Here is an 18,117-nt window from a genome sequence, read left to right on the forward strand (position 1 = left end):
AATTTAATAAAAATCTAGATACACCTTTTCTGCTGTAAAAAGTTTATTTGCTTTTGTGATTTCAGGTTTGTTTTCAGTTGTCAGCTATTTATTATTTTCGAAAATACATGGAAGCTTGCCAGACTAAATTTTTTTAATGGTTGTCTGAAATATGTTGAATATCTTTAAATTAATTATAGAATTAAGGGAAAAAAGCGTGGCAACACCGTCAAGATCGGACGTATTTTTTTTAGCGCAAATAAATAAATTTTTAATATAATTATTCTTTTTTGAGAAGACGTGCATAAATTTTGCATAATAGTGCAATCATATGCCTACATTATCACCCCATGATATGGAGTATGATGTTACGGAGGAAGAAGTGGCGACGACTTCATTTGTCTCACCAGTTGATACTACAAACAAAAGTAGTACAAAAACAACAACAGTGGCAGACATATCAAATGAACGAAAACGACAAAGTGTAGAAAGCACTTTAACACCAATAAGTGTGGATATTTCTGATCTATCTGAAAGACTAGCTAATCACGTCCCCTAGACCAGAATAAATTTTGTATTCTCAGCGTTCTGGCCGACAATGATTTACAGGACTCTCAGCCGGTAAGCAATCAAACACAAGTAAATAATAAAGATGAATAAACGGAGACAAGGACAAAATGCTGTCCACCAATATTTGTTTACAATGTGAATATAAAAGCTTTAGTAGATACATTAAAATCTACGATTCCTGATTTTTCTTTTAAAATAAAAAACATCAATAAAAATAAGAGTAAGCTCTATTTTGCTGATACTAAAGTTCACACCTCTATGATGGCCATTCTTAGAACAAAAAACATTCACTCCTATTCGTTCACCCCGAAGGAACTTAAATAAGTGTCGCTAGTCTTACGAGGTCTGGTTGCAGATACAGAGAGTGAACAAATTAAATCTGAACTTGACACACTTGTACCTGAAACGGTCGCATCTGTTACGAAATTTAAAACGGCAAGGTCAATGAAACAAAATGTCGATTCGGGACTTTTTCTGGTCTCCCTTCTCCCAGGGAAGTCATTGAGCGACATATCAAATATTCATGGCCTGCAAAATCAAGTAATTTCCTGGGAAATGCCAAAAAAGAAAGATAGCGATATTCAATGTCACAGATGTCAGCGCTGGGGTCATATTTCACGCAACTGCAATTCTGCATACAAATGCGTAAAATGTGACCAAGTTCACGCTCCTGGCGAATGTCAAAGATCGAGAGAAGACTCCTCGGATCCCTACTGTTCCAATTGTGAAATGGCTGGTCATCCTGCTAACTGGAGAGGTTGCCCAACATATACAAAATACATGGCTGCAAAACAAAAAAAGATGGCAAAAGTAGTGGAAGAAAAGTCCATTGCGAAAGAAAATGTCAATAGAGCAGTGAACATGTCAATGCGTTTACCGGGGAAATCATTTGCTGATCTATTTCAACCTGATACCTCCAAACAAAATTTGCATCAACAAAAACCTTCGAAAGTCCTCAATTAGACTTTCTAAAGTTAGCTAATTATTTCCTAGAGCCAGAAGAATTAACTCTGGAGCAAGAGATCAACATCTTCCTAAAGGAATTTAAGAACATGTCAAAGTCGGAGGCCAAATCAGAATTTTTACACCTCCTTAACAATATAAGATCTCAATATGGACCATAGATCCTTAAATATTTTATCTTTCAATGTGCGATCTCTGATTGAAAAAAGCAGACAAATTGACTTAAGCAATACACTACATCATAACAACATCGTCCATCAAATTTGAGGGTTATAACTTTATTTATGATAATTCTCCTATTGGAGTAGCGGTGGCAATTAAAAACTCTATACAATACAATAGTTTTTCCATAAATAATGTTGGGATAAGTACTTCATTTATACAAATTAATTCCTCATATAACAACACACGTAAGAGATATATATTTGGTTCTATTTATATTCCATGCAACTATCCGTCGCAGCAGCTTGAGTCGGATCTAAATACGATTCTTCAATCCTGTTTAGGTTTTGATGGGTTCATACTTGGTGGTGATCTTAATTCAAAATGCTCATCATGGGGTGACGTGACAGAAAATCTCAACGGAAAAGCCCTGAAAAAATGGTTAGAAGATAATTCATTAGAGGTTGTTCGCATCTGCGATACTACGCCATCTTACCCAAATGGATCTTCATTTTTGGATCACTTTCTTATCAGCACCAAATTCATCGATAGAAATAATCCAGATTTTTCCGTCTCATCACTGCCAACCTTTTCAGATAATTTTCCGATCAAATTAAAACTAAAAATAGACCCCTCAAGCTTAATTTTGAATACACCACATTCATTCGTCTCTTATAAGAATACCAATTGGGAGCAATTTCGCCGCGATTTAGGGAATTCAAATGGACATATTATGCCCCCAACAAACGCAAACCTGGAAAATCACGAAATTGATATACTAATCAGAGAGCTTAATACTACATTTACCTCAATTCACGAATCTCACTCTCAGAAAATTATAATTAAGAACGGGAAGATCCACTCTCAGAGAGAACCAAAAAATTCTTCAAATTAAAGTACCAGTGGCAAAAAGATCTGAAGAACATCTTTCACCGCTCTGGAAACAAACTGAGCAGTGAGTACAAAATATTGTCTAAGCAAATTCAACTCCTTAAAATAATTATCAAGGAATCTGTTGCTCAAAAAATTAAAGAAATGTATCAATTTACTGGGAAAAGAAAAACCCCTTTTTGTCGACAATTACGACATAATGACAATGTTATAATAAACCCAGCTGAAATTGCAGATAATTTCCAGGAATACTATTCCTCAATATTTCGCCAAACAACACCGATGGATGATCTTGAATCAAGAATCTCAACGTGTATGGATGTAATTCCAAATCACATTTTCTCCTTTGATGACAGGTTTGACGCACTTTCAAATCCGGATGCATGCCATTTTACCGACACTGTTAAAATTAAAAACGTAATTCAAAACATCAATACCAAAAAATCAGGTGGCTTAGATGGGATATCAAACTACATCATTAAAAAGTTCCCCGATAAGACAATTCAATTACTTACCTGTATTATGAATCACTGCATCAAGAATGGTTATGGTAAATTTGTTCCCAAGGCTTGGTGGAATGATGGTCTTTCATGTCTCTTCAGGAAACATATTGCAGCAAGGAGTAAGGCTCTTAAATATCCAACACAGGAGAATCTGGAGGATTCTGTAAATGCTTCGGAAGCCTGGAAATTGGCGGCTCGGAAAGCTAGAAGTGATGATTACAAAAAAAGAATAGAGGAAGTGAATAATCAACCAAATGCTGCTGCTGCATGGCGTTTTGTCAATAGTTTGAAGGATTACAACTCCAATGGACCATCGATGTGGGACGATGATGCTAATGGTTCTTTCTTGAGACATTTGGCGGATCAAGTTTCATCTAGGGATCGTTTTGTTTTCTCTACTTCTAGGCCATCTGATATGAATATTACACCTTTCTCATTTAAGGAGTTCACTGATGTTCTTGACTCAAGGAAACGAGCCTCTGCGGGGGGTTTGGATCGAGTCACTTATGATATGGTTGAATCCTTGTCTTTTGCATCTAAGGAGTCTCTTTTACACGTTTTCAATAAATTTTTTCTTGATTGTACTTTGCATCCACATTGGAGGAAGATTAAGGTTGTTCCCATTCCCAAGAGGCATGTTCCACTAGATGATTTTAGGAACTTAAGGCCGATTGCTCTCATCTCAGTTTTTTTGAAGTTGTTGAATATGATGGTAAAGAAAAGGTTGACTACGACTGTTGATGCTTTGGGAGTCTTACCCGCTCGTTCTTTTGCTTACAGAGGGAAAATGTCGACGACAACGTATTTGAATGAGTTTCTTTTCAGGGTGTCATATCTCAAGTCAACGGGTTTGAGAGTTGTGTTGGCATCTATCGATATCAGCAATGCCTACGACTGTGTGAATGTTTCCATACTAAGAAACATTCTACTCAGTCAGGCTATTTCGTTGGATTTGATTGATTGGATGGATATCATGTTTTCTCTCTGAAAGGGAGCTGTGTATGGGTAACATGTCCGTCAGTGTTTTTAATGGACTTCCTCAGGGAAGTTGCCTCAGTCCGATACTTTTTAACCTATACACTGCTGGTATTCACTCTCTTGAGGATGATAGGACCCTGGTTTTTCAGTATGCGGATGATTTTCTGATTCTCTCCTTTGATTCCTTTTTTGACCAGGCGGTATCTAACCTTGATCGCATTATCGTTTTAAAATAATTCAAAAAAATTTAAGTGTTGTTCAATTAGAGAAAGAAACAGTTGTGCTCTTTGAGTATTATGAAAAATGCCTTCAAATGTGCGAAAGAGCTTAAACAATCAAAAGAAAAAAATCAATTGTATACAATGCCAAACACCAGTGTTGGAAAGTGATGAAGCAATAGAGTGTGATCTGTGCAAAAAAACTCTCCACTTGTTATGTACAAAACTAAATAACGGTGCGTTTACACATGCAAGTAGATTGAGGAAAGTTGAGAATACGTATTATTATCGAAAATGTCGAAAATACATCGAAATGTCTACAAGTTGCTTGAGCGTTTACACATGCAAGTAAAAGTTCATTTTAAAAATGTCGTCAAAACGTAAACACATTAAAGCACCAAAAAAGTAGATGTCCACGAGATAATTAAAATATGTATATGTTTACTATTTTTTTTATATAAAAGACAGTTTGCCTATAAAATTATAAATTATTATAAAATTTGTAAAAATGACAAACAATCAAAGCTTTTATTTTATTATTAAGAGTTGCCTAGGATACCACATACATATATTTGTAGGGAAATAATTGTTATAAATAATTATTATTATTACTTTAATGAGATTAGTGCTCTTAAATTAATTTAATAGCGTTCTTTATTCATATTTGTAGAGAAAAAACAATTTTTTTTACAAATATACATAAAATAAGTTAAAAATATAATAATTATTTTACCACAATCCAGTAATTTTTTTTAAATTTTTTTAGTTAGGCAACTCTGTTTGTGTTTTTGACACTTTATTGCAGTAAGTGTCAAAAAATCACTGTCCATCGAAATTCACTAGGCAGTGAGCTGTAAGTGGCTGCATGTGTGCTTGTGTTAGTGCAAAAGTGTGAATGTATTGTGTTTTTCGAACTGTTACTTGCATGTGTAAACGCTAGGTAAAGTAGAAAGAGAAGTACTAATGAATGATGACTCTCTTGAATTCAAATGTCAATTCTGTATGCCTACGAATGAAGGTAATACGGATTTTAAATCAATTTTAAAGGAAATGAGAGAAATGAAAGAAACAATAAAATTTATGTCAACGCAATATGATGATATTTTGAGAGGGGTAAAGCAAAATACACAAAATATAAAATGTTTGCAAAAAGAAAACAAAAATCTAAGAGAAGATGTAAACAAATTAAAATCATCTATTGCTTTTTTAAATGACATTCGTGTTAAAAATAATTGCATTATAAATGGAATCAAAACAGAAGATAAATCAAAGGCAATTGATATTGTTATGGACATTGCTAATAAATCTGGTGCAGAGATAAGTGCAGATAAAATCGAAGATGCTTATTTTATTGGGCATAAAGGTATAACAAACAAATCTTCCGTGGTGGTCAAGTTTGTAGACAACAAAAGCAAAGTTGCATTCATAAAAGAAAAAACTGCGTGATGTGGAAGGAATGAAGAACGTTTTTGTCAACGATTTCTTATCAAAAGAAAGCCTTGAGGTTTTAAAACATGCAAAGTCTCTAAAAACTGTTGGCTTCAAGTATATCTACACGTATGCAGGACAAATTTTTGTTAAGAAAATGGATGGTTCAAGGCAGATTCGAGTAAGGTCTATGGAGGATGTTGATGGTCTTTTGATGAAGTTTGCTGTTGGTGTATCTAAGCGTACTTCTGCCCGTAGTGATTTTTATGATGATAACATTGATGATGACGATGATGATCCGGGTGCATGCTTTATGTCCCCAAATTAATGATTTTGTTTTTGTATCAACTATTATTTAATATATTATTCAACTATGAATTCGAATTACTTTAAAAGTGTTAATGCTTATAATTCTTTTACTTCTGAAAATAATAAACAAAATTTTAATGTTATTTCTATTAATATAAGAAGTGTTTCTTCAATAAACAAATTTAATATATTTAAAAATCAAATAAGTCAACTGATAAAATTGCCTGAAATTATTGCTATTCAAGAAACTTGGTTCAGTAAAAATCACCTAAGTCTATATACGATTGATGGTTTTAATGCGACTCACTGCGATAGGATGGATGGATATGGTGGAACAACAATATATATAAACTCCAAATTAACGTATAGAACTATTTTGAACAAAAGTGAAGATAACTTGGATGTTATTGCTATAGAGCTTCCTGAAATTAAATTAAATAATTCTAAACTTGTCGTTGTATCTGTATATCGATCTCAGCGTTGCACAATTAGCAATTTTTTAAGAAAAATGGAAAGAATCTTCGATGAGCTGGGATCTAATATGACATTAATAGTTGGAGATTTAAATGTAGATTTGTTACTGCAAAACAGACCGCAGCAAGCACTGGTAAATCTTTTTAACAATTTTGATATGCATTCTTGTCACAACCATATTACTAGACCCATAAGTAGAACTTGTATAGACTGGATATTTAGCAGTATTCCCAGTAAAATTGTTGTTCATAGTATTGAAAACACGATGTCTGATCACAACTTTCTTAGTTGTGGTATTAATTTGAACGTTGAACTGAATGAGAATATAACTGAGTGTAAGAAGAAAATTAACTATGAAAAATTTGGGTCGATTCTAGATAATGTATTAGGCGAAATATGTGTCAGAATCCCATCTTCTGATGTATGTGAGAGATTTATCCAAATTTTAACTTCAGCTGCTTTACAAAGTACAGAAATCTTATCAAGGTCATGTAATATACGCTATAAAATTGCTCCTTGGATGACTGAATGCTTATACGGTTTAATATGCTTTAAAAATAAACTTTTGAAAACAAGGCGAAGGAACAGACACAAATCTAACATTAGCGAACAATTGAAAAGGATCAGTAAAGTTATAAAATTTTGCAATAAAAAACTAAGGGATGATTACTATATTAACAATCTGAAATCGTTTGGAACTGATGTTAGAAAAACATGGCAATTTTTAAATAAACAGCTTGGTCGATCTAATAAAACACAAAATGAGTTAATCGGAGAAAATGGTAGATTTATTTTTGAAGACGGTGACAAGGCAAATGCTCTGAATTCATATTTTTCAGAATGTAGCCATCGATTAATAAGCAACATAATAAGTTATCCCAATGATGATATTAATATGTTTGGAACATTAATACCTGAACATCATTCTTGGAATTTAGCCAGAATTTGTCAGACAGATGTTGTCAGCATTGTTGAATCGCTTAAGCTGAACAAGAGTGTTGGCTACGACAATATAACAACAAAAATGTTGTTGATTAGAAAAAATTTAATATCTCGTGTACTTGTTGAAATTTTTAATAATATGATTGAAACTAAAAAATATCCGGATGTATTAAAGGTACATAGAATCATTCCTATACCCAAAAAAACTGCTTCAAAATATATGGTAGATTTTCGACCTGTGTCAGTACTATCAATCATTGATACAAATTTTGAAAAAATAATTTCTAATCAATTGTCAAACTATCTACACTCAAAAGATATATTGTATGAGTGTCAGTATGGATTTACAAAAGGTTCTGGAACTGAAGAAGCTTTAATAAATGTTATAGAATATATTTGTGGTGGAATTGATGCTGTGTTCAATGGTGTGGCCGGTGTATTTTTCGATTTTTCAAGGGCCTTTGATTTAGTTCAACATGATATTCTAATAAAAAAACTAAGAAACATAGGTGTTGCTTCTGAAACTGTATTACTTTTTAATGATTATCTTAAAAACAGGCTTCAGTTTGTTCAAATTGGTGATTCGAAGAGCAGTTTTTTACCTGTACAATACGGTGTTCCTCAGGGCAGTGTCCTAGGACCATTGCTATTTAAGATATATATCAACGACTTAAAAAATATAAATTTTAACGGCAAACTGATAATGTTTGCGGACGACATACAGTGGTGGCCGCCAATTTAAGACAAATACTTAAATTTTTTTCATCAACTGAATTTTAAGTGTGATAGAGCCAAAATAAAAGGACCTCTAAGGGTATGAAATTTATTATTAATGTTTCTAGTTTCTGAAAAATGTTTGGAAAAATCGGTAAAACATATATGGACAAAGATATGTGGAACTACGTTGACCCACCTCAGCGAACATCCGCTGTTAATAACATGATATGACCGAAACTAATGGAACTAAAAATACGAAATTTGGTCCGAATATTTTATAATAATAAAAATATAATGATATAAATGTGAGAAAAAATGTTAATTTAAAAAAAAAAATTTTTGGTCAAGTTGTAGAAAAATTGTATGTGTTCGTGGTGAATATGTATGAATTGACACAGTCGAATAAAACACACTTGTGTGTTAAAACAGTCCTCATGCATACATATTTGTGGAAATATTTGAAAAAATAATTGACAATCACGTGGAATTTAGCAAACAATTTTTGTCTTAAATTCCTGGCCACCACTGTATGTCTATTTTATAAATATAATCATGAGAAGGTGTTACAAACGGTAATAGAATATGATGCTGCAATACTAACGGAGTTCGCCCGGCTAAATAAATTAGTTCTTAATTCAGCTAAAACTAAATTTATAAGATTTAGACCGCATGTAAGAAGAAATGCAGAAAATATGGTAATTCATGTGGATGGATCACTGGTTTACGAATCAAAAGTTGTTGAATATTTGGGAATTCATCTAAGTTATAATTTGCTATGGGATGTACATATTGCAAAAGTTAATTCAAAAATATCAGCTGCAACTGGAATTCTTTATAAATTTAGAAAACAATTTAATACTGATGTTAAGTTAATGATTTATCAATCACTCATACACTCACATTTAACTTATTTGCCATTAATATATGGATGTCGCACGACAAGTTCCTTAAAGAAATTACAATCAGCACAAAACAAGGCACTAAAAACAGTTTATAACCTACCAATGCGTTATTCTACTATCAATTTATATAAATATAATGCAACAAATATCTTGCCAATTCGTGGTTTATACAAACAGCAAATGTTATTGTACATATTTAAGTCTGTACGAGGATTAAGCCCAAGAGCAATCAAATTTTATCAAAATATAAGAAGAACGGGTAGATCTACAAGGCAAGCATATAACTTACAAATTGCAAGATGTCGTATAGATTTAACCAAGCAACGAATTGCATTTGCTGGTCCAATTGAATACAATAATTTACCAGTTAGGCTAAAAAATATGTCCATTATATCATCTTTTAAACATGATCTTAAAATATATTTGTTAAATGATTTAGAAACACTTCTAATTTAATATATATTATGTATATGAAATTTAATTTATAAATGCTAATATATATAACTAAATATTGTTAATATACACTTTTTAATATTGTAATGTCATGCTACAGCCTCTATAAAGCCTACAAGGCGCTGAGGCTTCAAATAGAAAAGCTGAAAAATTTTTTTTTGTTAAAATTAAATAAAAATAAAAAATAAAAAAAAAAAAAAATAAATTCTAAAGTTGGTCAATTTCGATCGATCTGTTCCTCCCTTAATTTGCGTATTAATCCATCAAAGACCAAATGTATGTTTTTTGGCAGACGGGCTAATTTTGATATGGGACTCACTGTGGAGGGTTGTTCTATTACCCAGGTGAATTCGCTTAAGTTTCTTGGTCTGACCATAAGAAATACTTTGACTGTTAATGATCATTATGATCGTGTTTTGAGGGAATCCTCATCAGCTACCAATCTTCTCAAGAAGTTATCGAGCATCAGAGGAGGTCTAAGGCCTCAGATTGGATTGAGATTTTATCGTGCTTTTATAAGGAGTAAGATTGAGTATGCGAGATCTACTTCTGCCCACGCCCCTAGTTATGTTGACAGAAAGATTCAGACCTTCCAGAACTCAAGTCTAAGACGTTGTCTAGGACTGTGTCCCTCCACGCCGATACAGTCCATTTATGTATTGGCCAACGAACTGCCATCTCATCTTAGATCGGTCTATCTTGCGTCCAAGGAGCTTTTAAAGGTTGCATGTTACAACCCGTCTCTTATGGATTTGATTAGAGCGGCACCCTCATATCTAAAGAACAGTTACTCTTTTGTCTACGGGAAAAACAAGGATATTTTTGACTCGATTCCGTCACTTTAGTCACTAACAGCGTTATACTAGAGGAAGTAGGCATTTTTCAATGCCCAACGTTTTCCCGTGTTTTTTTTTTCCTTTGTGTGGGATACCCTAGCTTTTTGCGTTTTGCTTTGCCATCAGCTATTTTTATATAAAAAAAAAAATTCCCTCTGATTGGAAGTTAGCGATAATAATTCCAATAATAAAGAAAAGCAACAGTGAGGTTTTATCCGATTTTCGTCCTATATCCTTGCTCTCTAATCTAGGGAAAATATTTGAACATGTCCTGAAAGATAAAATTGAAAAAGAATTTATTATAAATCCTATTTCAAACTTCCAATTTGGTTTTAAAAAATTCCACTCCACACAGCACGCACTTTTAAAGTTTCACTGTGACATAACCAATAACTTGAGAAATCAAATTTGCACGGTGGCGATATCCTTGGATATTGAAAAAGCATTTGACTCCGTTTGTCATAGTCGAATTATATATAAATTAATAGGATTGGGAATTGATCCCTACCTGACAAAATTGATCAAGAGTTTCCTGTCTGATCGGAAATTTTCCGTCCATATTCAGAGTACATCTTCATCAATGGGATATGTAAATAGTGGAGTACCCCAAGGCAGTGTCCTGGCACCTTACCTGTTCAACCTTTTTCTTCACGATTTCCCGCACACCACTCAAAATTCTACAGCAATTTTATATGCAGACGATTGCTTAATTTATGCCCACAGCGCGCCACCATATCAAGCGCTTTATAATGCCAAAGCTCACCTCATGTTGATAAATGATTTCTACAAAACATGGGGAATGAAAATCAAAGCAAGCAAATCAGAGGCCATTTGTATTAGGAATCCTTCCGGAAAATGTCATCGCTCAGTGGTACCTCAAAGTAAAATGTTACGCATCGCTCTTGACGGGGTCGAGATTTCATTTAAATCTAGCATTAAGTACCTAGGCATCTCCTTTAACAAGATGTTAAAATTTAACACACATGCTCGTTGCACACTACAAAAAGCAAAACAAATAACTGGGAAGTTTTCATTCTTATTTAATAACAAAAACTTACCTCAAAAAACCAAGATGCTTCTCTACAAGGTGACAATAAGATCAGTCTTGCTATATGGATTTCCAATCTGGTTCACTATTTCACCAAAGTGGCCAAAGAACTGGAAATATTTGAAAGAAGAATTTTGCGGAAGTGTATCAACAAACACTATGTAAGTACCACTAGAAAACACTCCAATACTTACATATAGACTTCTCAGATGTCCGACCCTTCTGTAAAAATGATCTTCGTCTTCAAAAGTTGTTTGTTGAAAAACTTGCCATTCATGAGAACACCCTAATGAATGAAATATACGAATTAGAAAATAATTTATCATGGTCAGGCTCAGCTTACCTCTCCCCAGTAGGTATCATTAATGAAGACTTTGACAATGACCCTGATCATCACATGTTGCCACAACTCTGTTAGACATATATTTTAACAGTTTCTAGTTTGTTAATTTTTTTTAAGTGTTATTTATGTATTTTTATTTTATTTATTTTTTGACAGACTCCCATGCACTGTCGGTAAACGATTAAGGCCTTGAGCAAACCTTGTTTTCATTCATTTTATGTTATTTTACATATCGCACTTGTTCCTCTAAAGCAGCGAAATGCAAACTCACACCACTACAGTTTTTAGATATTGTAGTTGTATGAGTTGAGTATTATTCTCTGGCAAAAACAAATAGCTGAAATAATGAAATAAACAAGCATAAAAGCGTAACACAACCAGCTTCTATCAATGCTCATGCGAGACTGACTGTTTTTATACAATGTATGTGCTTGCCTACATGTGAAAACAAAAACAAGAGAGCTCATTTGAGAGCTCACTGCAGCTCGCTGCTCTAAAGGGAGTCAACTCAAAATTTACAAATTTTCAGTAGAGGCAAAAAACTGTTTTTTTTGGAATATTTACAATGAAAGTTGAAAACAATTATGGCATTGTAAAGAAATATGAGTAAGAAGTATACAACGGTAGTTGTTTTTGTAATTTTTTCAGGGATTATTGAAAAATAACAAGTTGTTTGAGTTGTTCCCCTTTATGTGAAATTTGTTCATTTATATAGTGGTGTCATTTCATGTTGTGCCAGTTTAACTGAGAATTCTGTTTAATTCTAATAAACATGTCACTTATGGTTAGAAATATCAAACTTATGTATCCTAAAGTAAATCAAATTTATATTATTCAGTTTAAAATGGTTTAATTAATGTTTATTCACATACATACATAACAAAAAATAGTAATTAAATTTAAAAATGAATGAAAATTAGATATCTATTATGTTTTTGTAGTACGATTCGTAATACTCTTTTGGAATGATGTTTTTTTTTACCAGTTCACTTATGTCTACTTTTTTAATTTCCGATAATGGTAACTTTTCGGAATAAGCAGAACAAAGCCTGAAAGGAGAAAAATGGTTAATTTTTTTACAACTTGTATTGCTAATTTTAATTAATAAAAACTTACTTAAGATTATTCCAATCGTCAGAAGACTTTAAGTTTTTTTTTTACATACACCTTGTCAAATTTTGTTTCTTTATAAGATGTTTTGTATAAAAACGAATCTAAGTTATCCTTTTCTACTCGTAGAACTTTAATGTTATTCCATTTAACTTTTTGGTTGCCCTCATTTATAACAAAATTTTGGCCCCATTCTTCTTGTAGTGACTTAAGGTCGTAAAATACATCATGGTGAACTGCATATGGAGTTCCGGTCTTTTTAGCGGCTGTTATTAAGGTGGTATATTGATCTGGCGTATATATTGGTTTGCTACCTAGATATCTCTTCACTTGTTTTTCTATTACGCTATGTACGTTGTCTCCTTCGTTTTGAGAGTGGCCTTGGATACTTGTGTGTAATGCTTCGTAAATTATACTTTTGAACTGCATAAAAGTACATTGAAAGTAAATACTTATTTTTTTGCTGTCCACAGCAATAAAATATTAAATCTAAATCTTGGACGTTATCTGTTTTTTGTACAAGATTATTAATATACAAAAGTACACAAGTTCCAATCTCATTGGAGCCACGCTTTCCTTCCACTTCGGTCCAAAAAAAGCAATCAACATTTTTAACATAAAGGTCGCTGATGGTAAAATTATAGCAGTTTATTTTACTTTTGTAATAAAAGGAAGTTGTAAATCCTTTTGGCAATGGAAGGACTGCCTGCAGATCATATACAGCAACATTGCCTTTTTTCTTATCTAATTCTTTTTCTTCTCTACATAATTTATTTTCTTCCTGGTGTAAAGTGTAGACTTCAATCAAATCTCTTTTGCCATTTTCGTCTGAATTCTTGAACGATTCGCAGAGTTCACATTGGTCTTTCTTAGGTTTAAAAAAAGATAAGTTAAATTCTCCATTGAATATCCTGTAGAACATAATTTTACTTCCGGGCGTTAAATTCTCTGATTCGCGATTCTCTTTGTAGTCCCTGTATAGATCTGCAATACTTTTACCACTTTCAATATATTCACGTGTCGTTTGAGTTCGCAAATAATGAGACTCAATTTTAGGTATATTTTTTATAAATTCCCGTATACTATTCCTAATTTCAGAGCTTACTTTCAGATGATTGTTATGCTTTCCACGAAGGTCACCCTCTACAAATCCTTCTTCATTCTTTTTTCTAACTGCTGTATCTATAACTTTGTTGGTTATATCAAGGGTTGCTTTAAAAAATGTCTTACATACCCTTATTGATTTTGAGTCGACTTTCAAGGAAAAACTGTTATTTAGTCTACGAAAATCTTGTGTGCAGACGTACCTATATTTTGGTTTAATTGGCTTTGTATGGCTAGCTATAAACTCCCTTTGTCTTTGTAGGTCACCAAATGACCAATATTTGTGGAAAATTTGCATGCGTGTTGATTCGGTTATTTTTTCGCTGCATCGCAAACGACACTTTTCTCCGCAAGGTGGGCGCAAACTTCTAGATTTTACATTTTTTTTGGATTCAGATAACGATGTATACTGAAGTCCGAAGTCTCTTAAAAATGTTTGTTGTTTTTGCTTTTTATTTTTTGTGGAATTATAGCGGTATATCTTTCTTTTTCGACTAATTGCTTCTTCTACCTGATTTTCGAAGTCCGAAGAACTGCTTTCAGAAACTGCCGATGTATGAAACTCGTCCTCAGAATTGTCTATGAATGGATCCTCCGTACTATCATCGCTATTCTCAACGAAATAAGCTGAATAGTGTTCTAGATTCGCACACGTCATCGTCAAAAATTTAAGTTTTTATGTAAACCAGGCGAGAATTGTTCAAAATAATTATTTTTTTGTGCTATTTCTATTGTAAAACAAATTAACAACAGTTTTGTTTAATGAAAAAACTAAGAATTAAAATCATGGACTACTGACTAGGCATGATAGAAATAAAATGATAAGTAATTTTTGCTGTTTTTTTAAGGTTTTTGTATAGTGACTAGCTAAAACTCGGATGGGAAAATACTGTAATAATTTTAAGAAAATCGGTCCAGCATTTAGCAGTCTATAGAGTTCAGACATACATGCATACAAATGTACAAGCGCACATTCAGTTTTTTGTATATAGTTTAAAATGTCACAATAATTTCATAAATATAGAAACAAAACGAAATATAACAGCACAATAAACTTACCTATAACAACTAAAAAGAGACAACACAAAATCGAACATTATCAAAGTAATCCGCTGTGACATAAACACTAGCACAACTTAAAATATTTCTCTTTAGTTGAAACACAACTGATATGAATTCAGCTTACTTTTGGGGACAACTCAAAATATTTCTCTTTAGTTGACTCTGGAGAAGCTACTTTTATATCAAGAAGAGGGATACAACTGTATTTTTTTGGCGAAAGAGTAGAGAAAATGATGTAAGATTTTTACAGCGGGTAGATATGACCACTGTACATCGATTTCCTGCAAAAAGTGAAAATTGAAAAATTTTGAGTTGACGCTCTTTAGAGGAACCAGTGCGATATATTCTTTAAAAGTTTTGCAAGTAGCGTTTTTTCCCAAAACACCGTGTAATAGAATAAGACAACAATAGTTCTGTTATTTATATATACATGCTATCATTTAGTTAAGTACAACACATGTTATCGAAAGAAAAAAAGACAATAAATTTTTTACTTATTTTTACTTATAGAATTAAGCCTAGTACTCTGTTCATTGCGAAAAACTATGGTTTTTTCATGCGAAAAATGTTACATGCTGTTTGACAGCTAGCTGTTCGTGCGAAAGAAGTGCTGCGTATGTTATTTCGTGTGGAAAAATAAGGTTGCCAGATGTATTTCACATGTTTTCCACAATAAAAACAGAGTACTGCTTTTGCGAAATTATTTCGCATATATTTCATTCCAAATATTTTATATGTAGTTTGACAGCATTTCGCTTTAATCATAAAATTTATAATATTTGTTAGATTATATTATAAGTTATCAATATGTGTTAAGTTTTTTGCAATTGTATACCGTGGCAGCTTTGCTGTTTTGTTTTCTTTTTGACATAGCGGTTGAGCTTGCGCCATAATTTTTGCAAAATTTTTATAAAATGTAATTCCATTCTTTTTAATTCCATTAAAGATATAACAGAAGCTCCAGCCATTTTTTTATTTTTACTTTAATATTTCTACAAAATTATTTGAAAAACAAAACACTTAATATAAACAAATCAACTGTTTTCTTGTGCTTTCGAAAATTTAAAATCACAGAACAGGCACAAATCACAAGTGTGATTTTAAAACGGCATGTGATTTGAAATCACGTGGATTACAGAACAGGCCTGATACCTATGAATATGTTAACGGTATTCTACGAAGGCAAAAACGTGAGCATTTATTTTAATATTTCTCAAAATATGTTAATTTGTTCATACATTTCCTGTTCTAATGGCTTGAGAAATTTTCAATAACTAACATTTTTTAACCAATTTTTGTCCTTTATATCTCATTAGAATGTGAATTAAGGTTATCTTATCATTCTAATATTTTACACACTAATTTTCGATCGAAAAAATTAATTTTGGGAGAAATCGTGAATTCTTAAAATTAATATAATTGAAAATCTTTTTTCGGCAAAACAAGTTTGCCGGTTCATCTAGTTTTAGTATACAGTGCTAAACTTAAACTTAAACCACAGCCATATTGTATTTAAAGATTGCATTAAAAGCAATCTGGTCCTACTATTTCAAATAACTATTAATTAAAACAAGTAAGAAAGAATGGTCGGTCAAGCCCGACCATATAATACCCTACACTAAGTAAAAGAGCAAAACAAATTTTTCTTTTAAAATTTCAATAATTTATATTTTTGAGTGATTTTTGGAAGTGGGCCTTATATGGCGGCTATGACCAATTATGGACCGATCACCATGAAAGTCGGTCGTGTGATTTATGTCTATATTAAAGTTAACTATGTTGAATTTTGTGTGTTTACCAACATTTTTAAGCGATTTATGCACGTTAAAGTGATTTTCGGAAGCGGGTCTATATGGGAGCTATGACTAATTATGGACCGATCGTAACAAAATTTGGTGACATGAATTTTGTGTATATAAAACTTATTTGGTGCGGAATTTGTGGAGATACATATATAAATTAAACATTTATGACCGATGAAGTCCAATTTCGGGAGGACATTTGTATGGGGGCTAGGTGAAATAATGGACCGATTTCAGCCAGTTTCAATAGGCTTGGTCCTTGGGCCGAAAAAATAATATGTACCAAATTTGATCGAAATATCTTCAAAATTGCGACCTGTACTCTGCGCACAGAAAGTGATTCTAAGTCGATCGGTATACTTTAAGGTGGGTGTTAGACTAATATTTTTGGGCGTTACAAACATCTGCACAAACGCATAATACCCTCCCCACTATGGTGGTGTAGGGTATAAAAAAGATTAAAACACAAATTTATATCATAATGTTGGTCACATTTCCATGCAAAGTATTAATTTACGTCCTGGTCTCTGTTGAAGGTCTATTTTCACATAAGTTTCATCATCCATGATAATGCAGTTATTAAATTTTATCAAAACTTGTTCGTAAAGTAAACGAGACCGTTTTACAGCTGTAATATTTTGCTTTTCAGTACGATTTGGATATTTAATGCTACGATATGACCGTAAGTCAGCATCCAGGCGTATTCTTATTGCTGTACTTCGATCGGTTATACATATGTATATATTTTTTGGCGCGATCATTTCAGATAAAACAGGATTTTGTTTAATACAAAGTACTATTTTCGTTGTAAGGTCTTGGTCTCGTCTGTTAACTTTTTGGTTTCTTTTTTCTTACGATCCGTGCTTAAGGTTCCTCTTTAATGTTTTATAATATCATTCACAGTACTTTATGGAAGCTTCAGTTTTTTTGCTATCATTGTACTTGACCATGTTGGATTTTTTTCGAAAATTGTGCACAATTCTTTTTCTATTTTGATTTTCCATTGCTCGCCACGTGTACTAAAATTAATATACTAATTTGAAATATTGACAGAATAACGGTTTGTTTAGAAAGTCATGCCAAAAGAAAGAAAAAAATGTTGCCACTAGTTTTTTGTGAAAAGCTTCTACAGTGCGACCGGATTTTATGTGAACAATACTTTATACATAGAGAAGAGACAATCCGAATTGTCAAACAAAAATACAACAAATCATATGTCTGATACAACAACAAAATACATTGACTAGCATGTATTTTATTGTTGCATGAGATAGGTTTTTGACAACAGACTTAGGTTTTTGACAATTACGCCTCGTCTCTATG

General features: G+C 32.6%; 1 protein-coding gene and 1 long non-coding RNA gene across 2 annotated transcripts in view; one reads left to right on the forward strand and one right to left on the reverse strand.

Moving 5' to 3' along the window:
* Spase22-23 (Signal peptidase complex subunit Spase22-23) overlaps positions 1 to 18,117 on the forward strand; it is a 49,688-nt gene that overhangs the window by 7,057 nt on the left and 24,514 nt on the right. The gene's annotated exons all lie outside the window — the stretch shown is intronic.
* Positions 1,775 to 2,686, reverse strand: LOC135953792 (uncharacterized). The gene is made up of 3 exons (XR_010576228.1): positions 2,482 to 2,686; positions 2,171 to 2,428; positions 1,775 to 2,104 (listed from the first exon to the last, which is right to left on the reverse strand). It is a non-coding gene; the product is annotated as an uncharacterized LOC135953792 (long non-coding RNA).

This window comes from Calliphora vicina, chromosome 3 (genome assembly GCF_958450345.1).
Source record: "Calliphora vicina chromosome 3, idCalVici1.1, whole genome shotgun sequence".
Taxonomy (NCBI): domain Eukaryota; kingdom Metazoa; phylum Arthropoda; class Insecta; order Diptera; family Calliphoridae; genus Calliphora; species Calliphora vicina.